This window comes from Pipra filicauda, unplaced genomic scaffold (genome assembly GCF_003945595.2).
Source record: "Pipra filicauda isolate LSUMZ 115617 unplaced genomic scaffold, ASM394559v2 scaffold254_size1108330_pilon, whole genome shotgun sequence".
In the NCBI taxonomy this organism is placed as follows: Eukaryota; Metazoa; Chordata; class Aves; order Passeriformes; family Pipridae; genus Pipra; species Pipra filicauda.
In genome coordinates this window covers 871861-893246 of record NW_024104370.1, presented here as the reverse complement: position 1 = coordinate 893246, position 21386 = coordinate 871861, and the positions used below count along the sequence as shown (strand labels likewise).

Here is a 21386-nt window from a genome sequence, read left to right as displayed (position 1 = left end):
TCAGCTGAGGAAAACAAAACACTTTTCTGATGTTCTACTGCAAACACTCTTGTATTCCCATCTCTTTGTTGCTCTTAAGACAGAGGAGCAGGTTGCTCTGCTCTCCTGATACACAGACAACTGCAGTCAGCACCAAGCCTTCAGTTGTTTCAAGTCGTTTCCTTTCCTTCAAGACACAGATTGTTTTCAACATTGAGTCAATTTGTGGGAAATGAAAAATTGTTTTGCAACTTCACTGAGAAGACCAAGACCCGGTTATACTTTATGAAGAAGAGACGTATGTCAGTGTGTAATTTAAAATATACTGTGAGACCTTCTGTGGGCTCAGAAATTATTTTCTAAGTCATAGCTTAAAAAAGTTGTTTGCTTCCTTTATCTTTGGATGTCTCTTTTTACGTGAAGAATATCATCAGACTTCAAGCAGTCTAAAGGAAAGCAGAGCTTTTGCTTCTATATATCCCAGGGAAGCTATATGCTATCAGTCTTGATCGTTTGACAGGAAAATAAGCTCATACCAGTTTTTGCTTTCACTATCATTCTCTGAAGAAAATTTATGATACTGCTATGGTGAATCTAAAGCTGTTTCTCTGCTTTCTATTTTGTCCTGTTTCTGCTTAATACAATTGTATTCCTCTTTCTTGTGTGTTTGCCTTTTAGTAAGTCTGGTTTTTTTTCTCCTTGTGCTAGACATTTAGTTTTGTCCTTTTGGTAATATAGATTAAAATGTCACTGCAGACAGAAGTCTCAGACTGAATTGAGAGTAAGTAATAGTTAGACTCATCCTGAATTTTAACAACAGAATATATTTGTGTCAGAAAATGCAATTTTTCTAAAGCAAGCTCCACTGAATTTGATCAAATTTTGTTTTGGGAAGCTGTGCAATGTTCTGATGAGCAATTATAGCAATAATTGAATGTTCTTACTTTTATCCGACTTTGTTATCAAATATCTAGAGGGACTAGAATAAATCCAAGGTTTTCTTTCAATCTGATATCATTAAGAATAAATAAATAAATAAATAAATAAATGTCTTTAAATATTTTACTAGTATAGATGCATGTGGTACTTAAATGGTGTCTCTTAAAGCACAATACAGTAGAAAACATCAGTTTTCAAAGTTTTGAACAAATAAATACATGAACAACAACGATGTCAACTTCATAGGAGCCTTTAAAATACCAAAACAGATAAAAAACAACCAACCAAAGTGAGGAGAAAATAAAACAGAAAAAAATTTAGCTGACTGAAAGAACTGGGCCTTTTCTTAATCTCAGCAAACACAATAATATCAATAAATCTGATGAAAATACTCCAACTAATGTAACATTATGAAGGTGTAAGGATTTCTGTGAGAGACTAGAAACTACTTTTAAATGTGTGCTCTTGCTCCATGAAACAATGCTTTTGAAGACTTTTGCTTAATGTATCTATATAAGAAAAAGAAAGACATAAATATGAAAGAAGGGGTCTGCTTTGTTGCCGCTTTTCCACTAAACATTGATTAAAAGATACATACTTCAAGCAAGAGTTATTTTTACCACTGTCACTCTATTATCTCATTTCCAATGTACCATGAAAATGTTACAGCACTTCGATGACAATAGCCTATGGATGAACAGATATCAGTTAATCTTGAAACTTGCAAGTCTAAAAAATTGTTATCAAAAGGAGAAATAAGAAAAATTACATGAGACTCCATTATGCTATAATTTGAAAAAGTAATAGAAAACCCTCAAGTCAAGGCCACTCTGACTTACAAATATTTATAAATCAAGGTCTTGCTTTAATGGGAGCAGTGCAACTATTTTAATTTTTTGAATCTGAAGTGCACAGTCCCCTAGCTCTTAAAAAATCTTAAATGATAGCATAATATATTCCACTTCTTCACATTGTGAATGCTGGATGCCTTGTTTTAGTTTCTCAAGTGTGCATTGGCTTTCATGTATCCAAACACGTGTGTGTGATTTTATACTTTTGGTCTTGAGAAATACTGAAGTAAAAAGACAGAATCAGCTATTGTTAGAAATTTGTTTCCTGACTTCTTTCTAACTAGCTGCATTGCTGGCTTGTGGGTATGAGCGAAGCTCTGATGAACCTTTTTTAGTTGTTTTTCATTTCTGTTTGGGCTATGTGTAGCTTTTATTACTTTCATTTGAATACCATCTTCATTAGTTTCTTCCACATTGTACTAAGGTTTCATACGACACAATCATCTTCCAAAGCTGAGTTGAATTAGTTTTGTTATTCATGCATACACTTCAAGTGAGCTGTGTTCTGTGTTGTTTTTATTTAAAATAACTTATTTATGTTGGTCTAGATAAACAAAGTAATTTAAACTAACGAATAACTCACGGGATGAGTAAGACAGAAGTATTTTAAAAATAAACTTGTAACAATCACAGAATTACAGAATGGTCTCTTCTGAATGAAAAAAATCTTTGTTATTATAATATTGACTTTCTTTTCCCAAGGGTTTGATAACCCATGTTTTCTTTTTCAAAAACATGCTTCAAATTGGTAAAAATTTTCTAAGAAAACTTAAAACATTCTAACGATGATAGTTACTGGAATAGTTTGTCTCTGATTTCACTTTATAGCATGTGCTGCTTTTTCACTGCTTATACACTCCACGTACACTTCTAAAAATGTGTAATGAGTGCTAAGATGCACCTAGGGATTATGCCTCCTGAATTTTACATGCTTATGGAAATAAAATAAAAACATAATAACCTTACTTGTTTTTTACTTTCTTTTAAATTCTCAGTAAATAAAAAATTATGATGACATGCAGGAGTGGGAGTTATGACAATTGAATAGGTACTCTTGCTACATTTTACGTAGAATCATAGAACCATAGAATCATAGAATGCTTAAGGGGTTGGAAGGGACCTTAAAGATCATTTTGTCCCATCCCCCACTGCCATGGGAAGGAGCACCTTCCACTAGACCAAGTTGCTCAAGACCTTTATCCAACCTGGTTTTGAACACTGCCAGCTTGGGGCATCCATAACTTCCCTGGGCAACCTGTTCCAGTGTCTCACCATTCTCACAGTAAAGAATTTCTTCCTAATATTTTACCTAAATTTCCCCTTTTTCAATTTGTACCCATTACTCCTTGTCCTATTGCTACAGTGCCTGACAAACAGTCCCTCTCTGGCTTCCCTGTAGGCCCCCTTCAGATACTGAAAGGTTGCTATGAGGTCTCCACGCAACCTTCTCTTCTCCAAGCTGAACAACCCCAGCTTTCTCAGTCTATCTTTTTAGGGGAGGTGGTCTGGTCTTATCAATTTTGTAGCTCTCTTCTGGACTTGCTCCTGCAGTTCCACATCCTTCTTAATTTGGGGACACCAAAACTGTACACAATACTCCAGATGGGGTCTCACAAGAGCAGAAGAGAGGGGGAGAATCACTTCCTTCAAACTGCCGGCCACAGTCCTTTTGATACAGCCCAGGATTCGGTTTGGCTTTCTGGGTTGTGAGTACACACTGCTCAGGTTGAGCCAGCTCAGGCTGAGTTTCTAATCAATCATCACCCCCAAGTCTTTCTCAACTGATCTGCTTTCAATCACTTCTCCATCCAACCTGTAGGTGTGTCTGGGATTGCCCCAAGTCAGGTGTAGAACCTTGTGCTTCACTTTGTTGAACTTCATGAACTTTGCATCAGCCCACCTCTCAGCATGTCAAGGTTCCTCTGGATGGCATCTCATCCCTCCAGTGTGTGAACTGCACCACACAGCTTGATGTCGTCAGCGAACTTGTTGAGGGTGCACTTGATCCATGTCACTGACAAAAGTGTTGAACAGTATTGGCCCCAGTACCAACCCCTGAGGAACACCACTCATCACTGGTCTTCATGTGAACAATGAGCCATTGACTGCAACTCTTTGCATGCAACCATCCAGTCAGTTCTTTATCCACTAAGTGGTCCATCCATCAGATCCATGTCTCTCCAATTTAGAGGCAAGGATGTCATGCGGGACAGTATGAAATGCTTTGTATAACTCCAGGTAGATAACGTCAGTTGGTCTGACCTTATCTATCAACTCCATAGCCCCACCACAGAAGGTCACCAAATTTGTCAGGTATGATTTTCCCTTCGTAAAGCCATATTGGCTGTTACCAATCACCCCTTTGTCTTCCACATGCCTTAACATAGTTTCCAGGAGAATCTATTCCATGATCTAGCCTGGCACAGAGGTGAGACTGATTGGTCTGTAGTTCCCTGAATGTTCTGCTTTCCCTTTTTTAGAATTAGAGGCTAAATTTCACTTTTCCCAGTCATCAGGGATTTCACTTAACTGCCATGATTTTTTAAAAAGGATGAATAGTGGCTTAGCAACTCCACCTGCCAGCTCCCCCAGGACTCACAAATTAATCTGATTGTGTCCCACGGACTCGTGCACATTTAGATGTTCCTTAGATGATCTCAAACCTGATCCTCTGCAACAGTGGGCTTAGGGTCTTCATTCTCCCATTCTCTGCATCTGCCTTTCTTGACTTGGGCAGCGTGGTTAGAGCATTTGCCATTGAAGATATATAAAGAATGTATCTTTATGATATTGTTCTTTCTCTAGAATCTAAATGAGCATATTTTCTTAGACTCTAGAAAGTTTGCGGTAAACGATGCCGACACATTTTATTTTAGGAATTTGTGAAATCATAGTTACATACACATCTGTTGAAAATCTACTAAGGATTGCCTGACAGGAACATTTTTATATAGAGCCCTATTTATGAGCTTCCTTGCTGATCGCATTTTAAGAGAATGTCTCCCTGCACAGATGACATTCAGTTTTCTAATTTGCTCTTAAAAAGACAATCCTTTTCAGAGATTTATTTGCTTAAGATAATGAGGTAGGATTACAGAGGAATTAACTTCAATGCTATTAAGTGGGTTGTTTTTTTTCCCCGTGGGTCTAGCCTTATGCTTTCAGTTTGAAAGTAAGCTGAGATTTATTTTTCCTAGGCTACAAAACAAATTCAAGACCAGAAGACAAAAAGGCAGTTGAAGTAGTAATTCTTCAGAAGAATTAAGACACCAGTGTCTTTGAGGTATGTTGGTTTTGGAAATGCTGTTAATTTTTTATTAATCTTGCTGCTATGTATGAGACTAATGGTGAGTGCTTTTGAACACCAGTGACTATTTCACATCTTCAGCTGTAGTTGATTTGAAAGGAAAATCCAAAATACACTTTTCTGTTTTTCTTTTCTTTTTTTTTTTTTTGATAAGCATGAGGTATTGGTTTTAAATGTTCTTGTCTTTTATCTGACACTATTTTTCTGTCTATAAAATTAGATATAGCCGGATGCAAAGTAAAAAGCTGGAGGTTGTATGTTCTTTCCGACTCAACAATCACAGTTTTCTTCATCTGTCAGAGTTACTGTGAAAAATTTCCAAATAAGAAAGTTCAGGAAAAAGCTGTAAAAACTTTCCATTTTGTATGCAATACAGATTGCTATGTTTTAAATAGGTACAAGAAATATTTCTATCAGCTAGATGTTAAAGAGCATGATATAGAAATAAATTGTGAATAGAAAGTCATCAGTAAGTAGAGTGAGTAATGGAGGATAAGCTAAGGAAAATCATCGCTGCCTTACCACAGGTGTAAAAATAGCCTCTAACACTGTTTTTCAGTTACAAAATATTTGTACTCAGTAATTGGGATTTCACTTTTGTAAATGTACAAAACAAGCTTGTGGGGAACTAAGTAAATGGAGTTGATGTTAATTTCATTGTTACCACTTAGCATGTTAAACAGAGCTTAAACAGAACAAATTATGTCTTCTTACATTCAAAAAAATGCTGGGGATCAGAAAACATAATTTCTATTACATTTAGGAAATATTTGTGTGTAGCTTAATTTTCATGGGACTCCTTTGAACCCTAGTTTTCTCTTTCATTCAATATATTGAGTTTCAAAGAATAAGGTTTAACCTATTATTCTCTTATCTGGCAGAATACCTAAATTTTGTATCAGAAAAATGACTTTAACACTGTTGTTGAACTTTTGGTGATACTCTACACACGTGCCAGTGACATCTGGGAATAATGTTTTCTGATAAATGAAAAGTCTCCATTGCCTTTTCCTGACTCCCACTGAGATACATATGTGTTCCTCGGGGCACACTTTGTCTTGCAGATTGTGTTTGATTTGTAGTCCGAGGATAGAAGCTTATTGTATCAGTGTTAAATACATATAGCTGTCAGAAGCATGGTAAGGCAATATATTTATATTCAGCCATTAGGAAAAATGTGTAAATAAAACAGATCTCATTTTACTGGATCTTACTGAAGCAAGACACCAAATAAAATATTGAATATCTTTTAATCAGCTTCAGATGTACTTGTGGCATTGATGTATTTTTGCCTAGCCTGATCCTTAAATGTTCCCACGCACTGTCCATTATTATATATTTTTTAAGCCTTTATAAAATCTTCATTTTCAGTTATGGAGAAATAATTATAAAACTGCAGGAAAAAAGTAATATATTATGAGGAAATACAAAAGAAGTAAAACATATCTGCCCTTTCTCATTCAATCTTCCAGATTGTTAAATCTCGTTCAGTTTAGTATTTCTGTCATTTTTGAGGGTTATATGATGGACAGGTTAGCATCTGATTTCAAATGGATTTTAAATGGATTATTTAATCTGCAGTTCAAAATCTCTGACATTTTACAGAATGGTGTTATGGTCAGGTTACCCAAGTTACTTCAAATAACTTGATTATGGTAGTTTCCATGGTAAACATCGTCCTTCGTGTCAGAGGGGACTCTGACTTTGCCATGTGAGAACCTTTATATTATACAGTAATCAGAATAAGGGAGAGATAATTTTTGTAGCAAATAATTGCTCTCCAAATATATCATTCCTCAAAGTCTTCACATTGCAGTTTAAAAAATGATTTTATGTGTATCTGACATCGTACTTTAATATCTTCTCCCAGTGATATAGGCCTTCTTGAGCAAGCAGTGCAAGGAATTACTAACGAAGTTCATGATGATGCTTTTGAAATAGTCTGCCTTACTGATCTAATAAAACCTAGTGCAATAAATTAATGAAAGAGCTCTATACCAGATAAGTGAAACTTTTACATGTAACTTGTGTATCCATGTTAGGTTGCCCCATGGCTAATAGCCCATCATTTCTCTGTTCCAAACTCAGTGATTTAGTTTTGCTTCTCTGATTTAGAATGAAGTTACCTGGTTTGACCAGTGCTCCTATGCATATTTTGTCTTTATATATGATTATACACACATGAAGCACATATACAATTTTGTCTAAGGTACTAACGCATGCTGCATTGTTTTGCTGTATTTACCTTTTAAAATTGCTCCATGAAAATAGTTTATATATGGAGCACTCTGAGTTTTTATAAACTTCTGCATGTCTGTGTGAAAACCTCACTTGATAAATGCAAATGGAAGTTTAAGAGCTACCTTGTCCCAGATATATATTTATGATGGGGCTAAAGGAACTCTCAGCCTTCTTGCAAGGTTGAAATGCAGAACTGATATTCAGTGTTGCTAAATGTTGACCTTACTTTTCAAGATATAAACCGAGAAATGAATTACCTAAAGTAATGTATTTTTAGTCATCACTGGATTTTAGCCTACCTAAGTACTACAAGACTAATTGGCATTTTACTTCCCTGAAAATCCAGAAACATTGCAGAATGTTTTAAGTGTTTTTTCAAATGGAGTTGAAAAACATTTTAAAGAAGAAAGTTGATTGAAGTTTACAAAAAGAGCCAACTTAGATTTTGAATATATGAAAAATATGTTCTGAGCTTTTCAAGGTTTTCTACTCTGAAAATAATTTTAAAAACTGCAATTATTTTGGAAAAAAAATCACAAAATCATTTCTTACTTCAAAATCTGTATAAACAGATCAACATTTTTCTCAGGCTTAAGAGGATTTGATTGCATTTAAAATAATGATGTAAAAGGCAAAGGCACTTGATCAGAAACATATCGCCCTGTATGTCTTGAAAAAAGAAAAAGTGTTTTGAGACTATTTCAGATTGATCATTAGGGTCAGAAATTTTTAATAGTTTGATTGTGTAACAACCACAATACTCAAGCATTCTTGGAAATCATGAAAATAGCAGATATTCAACCATCTCATTCAAATCTGTTAGAAATATTTCAAGACAATTTTCTAAACATAAGGTCAAAACTTAGTAAAATGTCAGTCATTATTATGACTAGTCTGAACTAGAAGCTAATTTAGTTGGAACCTGTCTGCAGTTTTCCTTTGTGTAACCATTTTCATTTAAAAGTAAAAAACCTAGGCATTTTGTATCTCTTTTGAGAAATCAATCTCATCTTCAAGTAGCCTGTGTGCTCCCTTTTGGGGTTGTAAAGAAAATCATTGGATATTCATAAGATTGTTTTCCATTGTAAATTCAGCGGCGGATATTTCCTACTCTAGGAGTAAAGCAGTGGAAGTACAGCTGAGGATCACATGTGAAATGAAACAGCATGAGGAATCAGGAAGAAGGGAAAGAATGAATTGTATTTATGACTTCAGTTGAGGAAAGTAGCAGGAGATTCCAGATTGAGATGGCCAGGCTGCTAACCTGCCTGTGCAGAGGAGGTGTATCTCCGTGAAGAGGCAGTGGGGCACAGCCCCACCTCATCGGGGCTGAAGTATCTCCCAAGAGCAGCAGGTGGTGAACCAAGGTCCTGGCACTTGGCCATGGTGCACTGCTTTGATGTGGGCTCTGCTGCAGAAGTCATACCCTTTGAAGCAGCTTGGGAGTGAAAGCCAGGTTTGTTTCTCACCTGCAAAGCACGTATTAGGTGTGATCTGATCAGCAGGGGGTCAATCATTTTGTATACAGAAGTTTGATTATAATTGGCTAGTTCTGACACTCGCTAATCTGCTATCTGTATTTGCACACTGTTTGGTTTTGTTTATGAGAATTTATTTAAAATCTAACAGATCCAAAAGGACACTGAAATTCAGACTTCTGTTATAAGTTTTTCCTGGATCTATATAATTCAAAGTGATTATTGATTTTTAACCATTCCAATGAAATTGCAGAAGTGAAAAAAACCCCACACATACATGTATTTTTTTCTTTCAGAACACATGGAAGCTGCTTAGCATGTCACTAATAGCACCTGAAATCTAGGACTTATAAATGCACAAATGTCAGTTTTACCCAAATTGTTATTATTTCTGTGTTCTCTCAGTTCTGTGGGTTTGCTAGCAATATGAATTATTTTTTTCCCAACAAACATTTGCTTATCCTTGTGATTTTTGATGCTTATTTCTTACAGTTATGGTTGGTTGTGTTTTGTTTGTTTTTTTTTACACTGCTTCCTTATGAAATGGCTAAATAGCATAAAATAACTCTTTCAATATATGGATTAAGAAAGAATATCTCTTCCACACAAAAGAGTAGTTGGCCCTTCTCTTTCTTTTCTTTTAAAAGATACTCAAGTTCAAACAAAATAGTGTTTAAATTAACCTATAGGGTTGCCTCAAGAGGAATATGGACTAGCTTTCTTTTTTTCCTCAAACTCTGAAATCACAGTGTCCAGATTCGGCCCACACTCAGGGGAATTTTTTCTATTTATTTTTAATGGATCAGTTTTTGAACAATGAAGCTACTCTTGAGATAACATTCCAGCCATCTATAGGTAGCACACAATTAACTTGAGGCACAAGGAGGAAAACCAGAAAGGAGACACATACAGTATACAGACCATCTCTCTATGTTCTGTATTCTATGTCAATTTTAATGGGTCTGTAAATAGGTCACGGGAGTGATTGATATCAGCACTTAGCTTCCTAGGTGACATCACCCTCTGCTTCTTTACCTATTAGAGATTAAGATGTTGACACACAGAAATTCTGCTTCCTGGCCTGAGAAAAGAAAGTAATTAAACAGTTGTATACTTGACACTGTCTGAATTATTTACCAGTGCAGCTACAAAGTGGAGACCAACAGGAAAGAAGAGCACAGAGAGGATGAGGAAAGTGCACAGACATGCTTGCAGCCCATGTGTGTGAAGGACTTTAATTTAAAGAAACTGTTTCAGAACAAGTCGAGGACAGGACCAGTTGTGAGTAAAATGATGGTGCATTTAAAATCTTTAAGTAGAAAAACTAGTCAAAATACAGGCAAAAAATCTTTGAGATGAAACAAAAAGACAGCTTTTACAAGGCATGGCCAAATGTACAGAGATCTTGACATGAGAGGAGAGCAGTAAGTATCCAAAGAGCATGCAATTCAGAGAGTATCAGAAAGAAAAGATGAGAAGGGTGCCTTATATATCTGTACATAGAATACTCATAAATGCAGCAAAGGATACAGCTTAGAATAGTTCTTAGTTTAAAAATATCTACTGTTTTTCAGACTGAACATACAAGGGTATCTGCATGTAAAACTGTACAACCCAGCAGGAACCTTTCACTCATCTTTATAAAAGTATTACTACTGAGTTGCTGTACGGTGAGGCTGAAAGAGCTTGATGCCATCATTAGTGCTTTTTATTACTTTGTTGTTAGGGAGTCTCTCTCTTTTTTTCAGATTTTCTTTTACTTTTTGGAGGTATTATTTCCAAACACTGATTTTAATTTATTACATGAAATATTTAAAACATGAAATATTTAAGATTTTAGGAATTCTGTTGTAAAGAATGAAAAAACGAGGAAGTGTACTTTTCTGATTAAGATATAGTTGTGTTTGAGAGGGACTACTGGCTGGTATAAGATGATCTTTATTTTTGAGAGGACTATAAGGAACGTGGTTAGACATGGCTGTAAGAACTCACGCCTGATAGTAGGAGCTAGCTGCAGAATGAATATAAATGACTGGATATGAGAACAGAAGAAAATAAATTTGTAAACTTTTGTGGTAAATAATACACTTAAGGCTCTGAGACTTAAGGCTCAGAGATTTCCATAACAATTGTGAGTTGAAACCTAGTTAATGTGTGCTACATGTAAAAGGTTTGCTTGTATTCTTAATGTTCAGCAGCAATCCTCACACGTACATCTGCAGGAAATAACAATTGACTATTGTATATATGCTTTCAAATAAATCAGGAAAGGTTGTGTAAATAACATTTTGATGCTATTTCATACAGGCTTTCATCTCGTATCTATTTGCCGTTTGTAATTTCTGAGTTTTGTGAAATGCACTGGCAATTTGTTTTAACAGCTGTGTTAGTTTTGAAGTTGTTTCTGTTGAGAGGCCTCAGTGTCATTTTGAAGTAGAAAATAGTAGGGATGTCCTATGAAATTCTGCTACGGTATTGCTCCTGACAAAAAGAAAATCAAATACACTGATTTAGAAGCACTAAGAATAGGCTTAATCCAAGTCTGAAAGCTCTAATCCAAAGTGATACAGAAGCTGTAATGAACAAGATGAATGGCTTACTGGCACCTGATCTGACAGGGGAAGAAGCAGAAATTAGATACAATGTATATGTTAAAGATTTAGACCAAGTAGCTGCATCCATTTGATTGGTAAGGCTAGAGTCAATGGAATAATTTTTTCCAAAATGTCTCCTTTAGTAGTTAACTTTAAAGTAAGACTCAATTCTTTGTTAGCCTGTGGCTCAGTAACAGATCTGAATGCATCAAATCTCATTAGTTTTCCTCAAGTAAAGGGAGAGGAAGCAGAAATTAAACACCCATGCTTCTTCAAAAATTAGTCTCTTCTAAAGTTGCCTGTGTTTCTGAGCAATATGTTTTTCTAGAAATCACTGGTACTATTAAAAAAAAAATGTAGTGGATACTAACAGTCCTTGACAGGTCATCTTACTAATCACTGGTCAGAGGTTTTATCTTATTTGCCTCCAGAGCTAAAACTGTGAGCAGAAATTGAGTTGTGAGTTGTGAGAAGAGAACTGCTGCCCAGAATTTCTGGCCATACAGTAGTTTGAATAGATAAAACAGAGATCAGCTTGAAACTTCATACAGTCTAATGAGATGAACATCAATATCTGGAAATTTCTATTTTATGCTGTCTGTGAAGACATGAAAAGCTTTAAAACTTGTGGACGAGAGATTTCTCACTCTCCTTTCTCATCTTCCTTCACTCTTGAAGTACATATGTGAGCTAATGGAGAAATCACTGATCTCTCAGAACCACCAGTAAATATCTGCTGGTCTGTTGACGCAAGCTTTTACTCTTCTGTTTCAAACCTTTTATTCAAGACACCTTGTACCAGTATTACAGAAATAAATGAGGTTTGCTGCAGTCTCATAAAGGTGTATCTCTGTCTGTACATGCTTGTCACTTTTTAAACCACTTTCTACAGCAGTTGAATGTTTTTTTAAGGGATCCCAATATTTTTTCATTGTTGCTGACTTTGGCTGATATCAGGACAGCTCTCCAAAGTGCAAGTCCCATCACAGAATTTTAGCTCCTTAGAAGTTCTTAGGTTTTCTAGATTCTCCTTGACTGACAGCAAACTTCCCAGTGTTTGGGAATATTTCTTCATATTGGTTGTTTTTTCTTTCATGTAAGGGTATATTTTAAAATAATACGTGACCCCTCAGGCTTTGCTTCTATTAAGGTGTTACCTATACGTTAATTCATCTCTCCTTGTTGCAACAAAGAATTTTAAGTTGAAAAAATTTACATGCCAAAATTTTCAGTGAATATTTTAATAACTTATTTTAATTGAATGAAAACAGTGATCTATTCATGAACAATTTGGTTTACTTTTTCTGTAGATAACTGCAGTGAGAAACTCCTTATTTTCATTCATGTCAAACTTTTTCAGAGTATGTGGAGAGTTTTAATTCTTCATGTTTTAGTTCCTAAAATTCCTCAGGGTGTTTGAATTAGGAGACTGTCTTCATCCCTGCAGTATACTATATTGCACAAGTGAAATAGTTCTTGATGTTTGAAAGGTAGAAGCCAACTGCATAAATTTTTGCCCCTCTTCTTAGTCCCACTTAATTCAACTGGACTTCATGTATCAAGATGAGCAAGTAAATGCACAAAAATAATTGTTTTCAAAAGCAGGTTCATACATCATCCAAATTTGAAAAAGAAATGCATTATGCATAAAGGATTTATTATTCTGTTCTACCATTGATAGATGTGTAATCTCTCTTAAAAAGATTTATGCTGAACATTGGCAGCTGATGTAATCCTGTAGTGTAAATCTGAATTGATAAATTTCACAATAAATAATTGTTCTTAGGATCTTTCCTAACATGATGCAAAATTATTTTTTACTCTGAATGCTTACAGTAAATTAAAGAAATAAAAATAATACAATGTATCTAAAACTTCTGCGATGTGATACTTTTTAATTGCCTGCATATTTTACATTTTGTTACATTACATGCTCAACCATCTACCTCTCAGAGAAGAACAAGAAATAATTTGGTCACAGTTACATAATCTTCCAAATCCTAACAGTGTTTCATTGTGTTTCTTCTTAATAGAGTGACTCTAGCAGTTCCAGAGGAAGAAGGCTTAAGCTTTGAACATTTATTATTCATCTTTGACATCTATGGTTTTCAAGCAGTGTTAAGGTTAAATGAGAGTTCATTTATGCTCTATTTCATTTAGTAAGTGCTCTCATAATTAAATGCAGATCCGTGTAATTTAGTGGTAGAAAGAGAAATTCGTTAAGGCTCCTGAGTAGGAAAAAATGTTAACAGAACTGCAGAGGTTATAGAAATTTAACTGCTGCTTAAGGTAAATTAAGCACAAATCACATTCCTGTAACGTGAAAGAGATTGTTTAAACTGTAACTGACAAGAAAATTCAAAATTCATTTTCATCATCTGTGTACACCAAGAGCGAAAGTAAATGTGCATTTAATAAATCAACACAGTTCATATAACTTTCATACATTTTGTAATGTATTTTCTTGTTGTATTAGGTATAATGGTTAATATTATTGCAAATACTTATGAAATTGTCACAGACTCTAGGTTATTTATTTTTTAATGAAATTCTGAAAATGAACTGAATTAAAATGCATTTGCCTAGTATCTCTGGAAAAACAGGTAGCCTTTTATTCTGGTACCTAAATTTACATTTCATCTAAACTGTTATTTTCAGGAAGTCATAAAAATCAAAGGGCCAGCAGGCTTTACCTTTTACTTCTGTAGAGTTGAAGTTCAACACTGATTTTAATATTATTTGGGTAGTATAATAATCTGATACTAAGGAAACATGGAGGGTCTGTTTACTATCACAAAGTTAAAAATACTTTGGTTTTGGTTTAATTGTTTGCTTAGATACAGCTGAATGAGAGCAACATGCTTTCACCTAACCCTTGAAAATATTTCACTATTCCCATAGCACTTTTCTCATTATGGCAATCAAACGTATTTTGACAAAGAATTAATTCCTAGAATATCTGATGCTTCTCCTGTAAGGTGAAAAGAGATTTTGAAAATCTGTAATAGTATTCTTCTTGAACTTCTATAAATTTTCTCTGTTCAATTATGGCAGTCGAAATCTAGGATACTTTTTTATGCTCTTCTTACATTTCAATTACCTATGCCTTCAGTTAACTGTTTATCTTGGTCATTTTTACGTTAGTTCAGTTTATAGGTTTTTCTTTAATACAAAATTGCTGTTACATACATGTGGTACTGAAAGGTGTAGACTTAGAGCTCTGCTGAATTGCCTCAAGTGACCTGTTCCTCAACACTGCACCTATGCCCATACGCTTGTGCATAGGTGCGTTTTGCCCTTTGGTTACTATGATGCAAATTTGGGGGGGGGGGTGAGGGAGAGAATAGCAGAGGTTGGACCAGGTGGACCTCTGAGGCTCCCTTCCAGATTCTGTGGAGGTTAACCTCTGCATAGTAGCAGTCTATTAGGGTGTGTGTGGTGTAAATTACATGATACTAGAGCAACTGAGGAGCAACGGAGCATTCCCTGCTCCCTCTGCTGTGGTCTGGACTGTGTCCAGTTCTGAATGCAATGGTGCTGAAAAAAATCTTGCCTAACTTTCTGTTCACCACGGCTGTCCTCAAGTCACCTATCATTAGAACAGCCTTCCATTTCTCATTGTAAAAAAAGAAATAAAAACAATAAAAGCAATCAACAAAACAAACAAACAAACAAACAAACAAACAAACAAACAAACAGAAAATCCAGCTAAATTACAATTTCATTTCTACACTTAATTTTTTAGAAAATCTGCCAGATAATGGAAAATACTCCAAATCAATGATGAGATATTTTCCTCCCCTACATTCCAAACTTTTTTCTGTTGTTTGGTCTGTAAGGCGCCTTCCAATTTAGATATGTGAATCTCATTAGCACGTTCTTTACACTTTTTTAAGATTAATGAGGAATTTTATTAAAACATGACCTAGCACTCGTCCCATTAACATTCAACATGCATGTCCTTTTGACATGATACATTTCTGGTTTTCATGATGATCCACATTTTAAATACTAGCCAGTTTTCAAAGCAGCAGAGTTGGCATACCATGTTATTAAGGGCAAGTTATTGAATCCTAAAAACAATGAAAATTAAAAAAGGTTTTCACTGAAGGAGAATGCACAGAGTTACATTCTACCTCTCTTTGAGCAATAGTCTTTTTAACAAGCTACCTAAACCTATTACCTCATAACTCAGTTTCAAAACAATTAGATTTTATTTCTTGTATTAGAGAGATAAGAAGGATTAAAGGCAAATATTACCTGACGAGCTCTTGTCATATTTTTCAAGGAAATACATCTTCAAGGCCTAAATTTACAGCTCTTCACTCTGAAGAATATTATGTGGTAGCAGTGCTGGAAAATTTGTGTAGAAGTAGTGCTAAAGCATTGTTTCACTAGTTTGACCAGGTCCTCTAGTAATGTAACTAAGCTAATGCAACTAATATTGATGTGCTGCTTCAGAAGTTCTTACTATGCAAAGAGAAGAAATTCTTCACATAGTTTAGTTCAATTACATTTATTTGAAATAAAAAAGATTTTGTGTTCACGAGTGTATTTAGAAATTATATGATTCTTCGCTCTTCATCCTTTATCTAAAATAAGTAGATTGTTACCTTGTGATACCAACTCTAATATACCATATATATACATATGTGTGTGTGTGTATTCAGTGGTATAACTCACCAGCCTGGATTGAAGCACAAGATATTTATTTCAAGTCAATAGAAGTGCTGGTCTCAGTCCTGTGTTTGTTTTCTATTTCCTCTGCCATGAATGTTTGAAATATATAATTACTTAGAGTTTTATTTCTTTTTTTCCCCAGATGTTCTTCAAATAATCAGCATATTTGTTCAAATAGTATGTATGTTTTTTCTGAGAACTAATTTGATCTTAAGTATTTCACTTATGTGTGTAACACTGTGCCATCTTTGCATCACATGAGACGTAGTGAATGGTAGACAAGGAGATTGGAAACACTGGCTCAGTTATGTTTATCATCTGCAGTGTATAAACTCTATTGCACCTCATTAAAATCTCCTTAAAATGTCAGTTCAAATGTACCATAAGAATGGCTGATAATTGTGTTACCAAAACACAGATAAAAAGAGAAAATGAGGTTCACATACATTTTCTTTAGCATTTTGAAAGATATTTATGTGGAAAAGTGGCTAATAGAAATAAGAGGACTTTGCCACTTATCATAAACTCAGTGTTGTGCCCTCACCAATATGTAGTAGACTACCTGAGGTGAACTTTCTTCAGGAAGGTTGAGAAGGTCCAGTCATGTTCCTGCACAAGCAAAGCACTGACACCGCCATCAGTCTTTTCCTTTTGTACTATAAAAATCACAGTGACTGATAACTCTTAAAATGGGTCTTCCCAGTATTCATCTGTGATGTTCACTTGGCTTTCACGCACTTACCTTCATTGACAAGTAACACAGTGAAGGCCCATAGCTTATTACTTACATTGCTTTGATTAAAAAACTTTATACTGGTTTCTACTGGACTTAAGGCAGTAACAAACATTATTCCTGAGGGAAAATATTAAATAAAAGAGCAGTGTTGAGTTCTAAACTTTCATTCAAACTAGACTATATCTGTTGACAGTGGGTTTCTTAGAATTTTGTTTGGTTTGTTTGAGTTTTTTTTTATTTTGGGGAGTTTTTTTGGTGTTTTTTGGTTTGGTTTTGGGGTTGTTTTTGTTTTTTTGGTAAATCTATAGTTTCCACCTCAGGCACAGATCCTGTTCTACTGATGTCATAGCAATGATTATTGGGGACCATTTCTGAGAATAGAACTACCTAATACCGATCACAAGTGGCATTCTGCAGGGCTCCGTCCTCAGCCCAGTTCTCTTCAACATCTTCATTAAAGTCTTGGCCACAAGATTAGGAGGGATACTAAGTTTGCCAACAACAAATTGGGAGGAGCTGTTGACTCCTTGAGGGCAGAGAGGCCCTACAGAGAGATCTCAAGAAATTACAGAGATGAGCAATCACCAACTGTATGAATTTTAACAAGGGCAAGTGCCAGATTCTGCACCTGGGACGGGGCAGATCTGGTTGTGTGTATGGACTGGGGAATGAGAAGCTGGAGAGCAGTGTGCACAGAGGGACCTGAGGGTCCTGGTCGATGGCAAGTTGAATATGAGTCAGCAGTGCCCTGGTAACCAGGAGGGCCCACCATGTCCCGGGGGGCATCAGGCAAAGCATCGCCAGCCGGTCGAGGGAGGGGATTGTCCTGCTCTGCTCTACACTGGTGTGGCCTGACCTTCAATATTGTGTGCACTTATGGGCACCATAATATGAAAAAGACATTAAGCTATTAGAGATCATCCAAAAAATAGCCATGAGGATGGTGAAGGGCCTTGAGGCAAAGCATATGAAGAGCAGCTGAGGTCACTCAGTCTGTTCAGCCTGGAGGAGACTAAGGGGAGACTTCATTGAAGTCTACAACTTCCTCGTGAGGGGAAGTGGAGGGACAGGTCTTTTCACTCTCATGACCAGTGACAGGACTCAAGGAAATGGCCTGAAGCTGAGTCAGGGGAGGTTTAGGTTAGATATCAGGAAAAGGCTTTTCACCCAGTGGGTGGCCAAGCACTGGAACAGGCTTCACAAGGAAATGGTCACAGCAGCAAGCCTGACAGAGTCTAAGAAGAGTTTGGAGAACACTCTCAGGCATGTGGTGTGATTCTTGTAGTAGTCCCGTGCAGGGCCAGAAGTTGGACTTTGATGATCTTTGTGGGTCCCTTCCAACTCAACATATTCTATGATTCTATTACTAATTAAAAAACATTTCATTCTGGATCAATGAGCTAAATTTAAAGGAGTTATGTGCTGATTTTATGTAAGATGGTGGCACATTTTAAGGACAGGTAATGAAATGGGGCCAATTTATATAATCTGGTGTGGCAGAATCATTACTGAGTCAGCAGTATTAGTTCATGTAAGGTTTTCATGAAAGATTTTAATTCTTTCTTGGTACTTTATGATCCCTAATAGGGGAAAAAAGTAAATATTGAAGAAATTTATATGAGAAGCTACATTCCATTTCTGTTGTAATTTTAGGAGTCCTCTCAATAGATATCGTACCTGACAAAATATTTTAAAAATAAATCAGCAAATTCCTTAGACATGCATTATTTATTACAAGTGTGTGACTTGTCCACTTTATTTCACATCTTTACATTTCACAGGTTTCAGATTAGCTTTAGGACTTGGTTTATGAACAATATTGGTAAATACTATAGTTAGTAATTTTATTAGTAAATAATTAACCAAAACTAAAAGTTAAAACTGAAACTTATTAATCAGTAACACTAGGATATGGCCCACTTCTCTTTCTATTGGCAGATGAGATTACAAGTAACATTTTTCTCCTCCAAACCTAGTGGGTTTCAATGTTACTATACCTTTTCATCTGAAATGTGTGGCTCATTGACAGTCTGTGCTAAAATCTGTTTTCACAATATCTGCTGTACTATGCTGTTAACCAAGCTCTTATCTGCTGTGACTAAGAGATTACATTTCCATTACATGGAAAAATTATTTTATCATTCCCTCCTACTAACCTCCTGCCCCAAACCAACTTCTAAAAAATTTGTTTTTACTGAAGATTAGACCTAGAAAATGTGTGAAAGAGTATCTGTCAGCGTAGGCAATGAACACAGTGGATGTGTGTAAGTAGTAAATTAGTTGGAAGTAAAGAATTTCTCTTGATCATTCACATACTTAAATTATATTGAAAAGTCATTCTCACTCAGATTAAGACACAGGATATAATCTATTAGCTGGTGTAGCCTCATTTACTTCTGTATTATCACACCATTTCAGCTTGTGTCAACTCTTCACGTAAGATGTATGAGATGGCATAAAGAGATGTAGTAGCTAAGATTATTGAACTCAGATGGCACACTCTTATTTTTACATGGGTGCAGTTTGTCTAACCTTACCTTGGTATCACAGAATCGTTTAGGTTGGGTAAGACCTCTAAGATCATGTCCAACCGTTAATCCAGCACTGCCAAGTTCACTAAACCATCTCCCTGAGTGCCACATCTCCACATCTTTTAAATACCTCCAGGGATGGTGACTCCACCACTTCCCTAAGCAGCCTGTTCCAATGCTTGACAACCCTTTTGGGAAGGAATATTTCCTAATATCCAATCTGAACCTCTCTTGAGGCAGCTTGAGGCCATTCCTCTGGTTCTATCGCTTGTTACTTTTGAGAAGAGACTGACATCCGCCTCTTTACAAGTTATTTCCAAGTGGCCTGAATTTTCACGGTGGATGATCTTCATCATGTTTTAAAATATGTAAAGCAAAGATACAGAAAAATAAAGAAATAATCAGCAATATTGTGAGAATTTTTTTTTAAATAAACTTTGACATCCTAGACAAAATTAATGTTTTGTGAAAATTAGAGTGATATGTGAATGATTTACCTAGGAATTACTAATAAGTGATCCTTGGTAATGTAAGTATATACAAATTCCTCTAACAGTAAAATTAATTTATACCATCAGAAGTCTTTCCTACATGATATACAAACAAAAAAGAAAATAATAGTTATAAAGGTACAACCTGCTCTTGGGCTTCCTAATAATCCTTGTATAACCATTTTAATACTGCAACTTATTTCAAGAGGATGGTTGTCACTGTTTCAGGTAAAAGGTATGTAACATTTTAAGTAACAAATATGCTTGGTACAGGACCATCAGGTTGAATATGAGCTATGTAAATATTAGAGTGTCATGTTTTAAGATCCTAGTAGCATGTGGATGCTACTTAGAGCTTAAAATATTGTCTACTGTTTATTATTGTGATGGGGTCTTATTTTGTAGCTGATGCAGAAAACATTGTGTGTTATAATAACATGGAGCTCTCACTTTCATGTTAGTTTGACTGAATTCTGAATACAGTCACTAAATGTTTGTGGAGTAGCACCTATTTTCTTTCTAATGTATGGCCAATGTGTGTCAAGTTAGTCATCAAAGAATATCAGATAATTGAATTACTCTTATTTCTATGACTTCCAGACAGTAGCATGCAAACTATTCAGCATATTTAATGATGCATTTAAAATTCAATTTAATACTGAACTTACATAAGCAAAGTGTTTTCTAATATTGGGTGACTGTAAAAGGTTTAATTTTTTTTTATTCTATTTAAAAAACTAGAGTGGATTACTACATGTAGTACAACTAGAAAAATCTGTATTGTTCACCTACTTGGATTTTGGTCCTTAAAAATTTATTCTTGTATTTTAACCACAAAGTGACTTATGTGGAAGTTTCATTGGGTTGGAACTGTTTATATTACACAGTGCATGGAAAATAGATAGAAGCAAGTTAAAAGTGTGACATGGGGTACTCCTGAGATTATGGCTGTTATAGACAGAGTTTTTATTTCCTAATCTAAACATGATTCAGTTCATAATTACCTTTAGGGTACATATCAACTCTTGACATTCAATCCTGCCATTTGTCTAGTGTCTTATTCCCCAGAAATCTTCCTCTCAGATGAGAATTGTTTTTATATAAAGTATGTGACTGGATAATGCAGTTTATTTATCTATGATTTCAAAAATCTATTTATGCTTTAAAAGCTTTCTAATATTTGTGTCAACTTACATAAGTTTTGAGAAATACTGAAATTTTTTAAATTATAGAAATAGATTACATATCAGTCCATTTTAAAAGTCTATTCATTTTATCACTGTTGCTGAGTTTCTTGTATTATAAACACCTATGTCCTTCAGCTTGCTTTTCTGAGCAAAGTTAATCAGAAGGAATTAATAATTTTATGGATACAAAAAGCATTGAATTATCAACTGTTAAAACAATTATCTGAATTATAGGTAGTACGAGTCACCACTTAATTTTAAAATGATGAAAGCACTCATCGAGAGATGCTCTAGAGTTATTAATTACTCTGAGTCCATATTAGTGGTTTTTAAACAGAGTTTTCTTCGTGGTTTTTTTATGGTTTTGGGGTT

The 21386-nt window shown here is 35.3% G+C and overlaps 1 protein-coding gene across 6 annotated transcripts in view; it reads left to right on the top strand.

The window, feature by feature from the left end:
• Window positions 1-21386, top strand: part of CDH18 (cadherin 18) — a 479225-nt gene that overhangs the window by 184256 nt on the left and 273583 nt on the right. For 4 of the 6 annotated variants that reach the window (XM_027735270.2, XM_027735267.2, XM_027735275.2 and 1 more), the window contains one exon: window positions 4967-5052. The exons of the other annotated variants lie outside the window; for them this stretch is intronic. The gene's annotated coding sequence lies outside the window, so the exon portion shown is untranslated. The remainder of the gene's footprint in view (window positions 1-4966; window positions 5053-21386) is intronic. 6 annotated transcript variants of the gene reach the window in all.